The 2172-nt window shown below is 46.8% G+C and overlaps 1 non-coding gene across 1 annotated transcript; it reads left to right on the top strand.

The window, feature by feature from the left end:
* Positions 1-272: 272 nt before the first annotated feature.
* LOC122433640 lies at positions 273-376 on the top strand. Its single transcript, XR_006267136.1, has one exon. It is a non-coding gene; the product is annotated as a U6 spliceosomal RNA (small nuclear RNA).
* The last annotated feature ends 1796 nt before the right edge of the window (positions 377-2172 follow it).

The raw sequence follows: 2172 nt of genomic DNA, 5'->3' as shown, positions 1-2172 counted from the left end.
GCTTCAGCAGCCATCTATCCAATGAATATTCAGGACTGATTTCCTTTAGGAATGATTGGTTTGATCTTGCAGTCCAAGGGACTCTCGAGGGATTTCTCAGTATGTAGAACGATATATATGGTCCTTATCACATTACAGTGGGATTGGTCACTGCAAGGGGATTGCTCTTTTTTTTTTTACTCTTTTGTGTTTTTGTTTGTTTTAATGATAACCCATACATTATTTCTGTCAAATACATCTGAAAATAATGTTTAACCAAAAAACACAGTTAGGTGCTTGCTTCAGCACATACACTAAAATTAGAACTATACCGAGAAGAGTAACATGGCTCCTGCAGGAGGGTAACATGAAAATTCATGAAGCATTCCATATTTTTCAGACTTACAGTTATGGAAAACGAAATCATGGTTATCGGAGGGAAACATGGAGAGGGATAAGTCAGGAGCATGGGATGAACATACACACGCTACCACATGTAAGATAGATAACCGACAAGGACCTACTACATAGCACAGGGAGATCTACTCAACATTCTGTATAACCTGTATGAGAAAGAATGTGAAAAAAAATGTGCATGATAAGTCACTTCAGTCTTGGTGACCCCATGGACTGTAGCCTGCCAGTCCCCTCTGTCCATGGGATTCTCCCGGCAAGGATACTGGAGTGGGTTGCCATGCCCTGGTCCGGGGGGTCTTCCTGACCCAGGGATTGAACCCTAGCTTCCCTCGTCCCCTGCATCGGCAGGCAGACTCTTTACGAGGGAGCCACCGGGGAAGCCCCTACTGATGTGTCCTGCCAGGCATCTGTAAGCCTAAGAGATGGTTGCTTCATGGCGCTGAGTTTGGGGGGTACTTTGTGTTGCTGTCATGGCAACTGGAGCAGCCGGTAAGTGAGGGAGTCAGCGTCTGACCTTGGGAGTCCCACGCCTCCTCCTCTCTCCCTCCCCGCGTCTCCTGCTCCCGCTCTCGCTATCTACTGACCCGCCAGCCTTATCAGCAGCCAGCAGCCTCCTCTCTCCCAGCCTGGGGACCTCTGACTAATCTCAAGAGCAGTCCATCTTATTTGGAAAATAAAAATTAGAATTCAAAGACAATTGTTCACCGAATGTGTAAACACCTCTCCGGGTAACAGCTGTGGTTCTTTCCACAAAGGAGAGCCTCCAGCCCCCATCCCATGCAAGAAAACCACAGAGCCAGACATAAAGTAATGAGTCCGTCTGTTCACTCCTGCCGCCCAGGCTTTTGCTCAGATCACAAAAGCTCTTCCCCGTTCTCTTCTTTTTTTAAATAAAGTCTCCAAGGATCTGAGGGCCGGGCGTTGTCTTTTCTGTGCCTACCTGCTTCCCTCCAAAACAGGGAGGCTCATGCTTTCCACATCATTTAGCATTAAAAAAAAAAAAAAAATGTACTTAACTCCTTCTGGGCAGGTCTAGCAGCAAATCTATGAGCCCCCAGGCTGGAGAGCCAAGTTTGGCTGAATATGGTTCTGTGTTTTCTTCCTTCTGGGCATGGGGATCAATTAAGATTCACTACAAGGAGGCAAATGAAAAAACTCAAAAGCAAAAATCCAACAATCTCAACCTAAGTTGTTAAAAAATAAATAATCATTAAAATAATAATATTATATAATAGTAGTGGGCTCCTATGGTAGGTGGCTCCAACGGTAAAGAAGCTGCTTGCAATGCAGGAGACGTGGGTTCGATCCCTGGGTCTGGAAGATCCGCGCCGCCCCCCCCCCACCCCCACACCTGGAGAAAGGAATGGCACCTCACTCCAGTATTCTTGCCTGGAGGGTCCCATGGACAGAGGAGCCTTGTGGGCTACAATCCATGGGGTGGCAAAGAGTCAGACACGACTAAGTGACTTTGACTCCTACTACTAAGAAAAAGAAGGAGAAATTCATTCCCTTCCATCATGGGAAATTTCAGGCATGGCTTGACTTTGGATGAGGCTGGATCCAGAGACCCAGGTAATAAGATCATCCAGACCCGGAATCTCTGCCATCCTTGGTTTTGCCTTCTTTGTGGTCTCCTCATTTTCTGGCTTGTCTTGGGGTTCCCTGGCAACTTCACATTCCCCATATTGCTGAACCAAATGCAGAGGGAGACAGAGTTTCTCTGTCCAAGTGCTGGAAAAGAAGTCAAGGAAGGTTGGAGCCTTGTTTTCTCTGGCT

The sequence above is a fragment of the Cervus canadensis genome, chromosome 32 (assembly GCF_019320065.1).
Source record: "Cervus canadensis isolate Bull #8, Minnesota chromosome 32, ASM1932006v1, whole genome shotgun sequence".
Taxonomy (NCBI): domain Eukaryota; kingdom Metazoa; phylum Chordata; class Mammalia; order Artiodactyla; family Cervidae; genus Cervus; species Cervus canadensis.
This window is presented reverse-complemented; position numbering and strand designations above follow the sequence as displayed.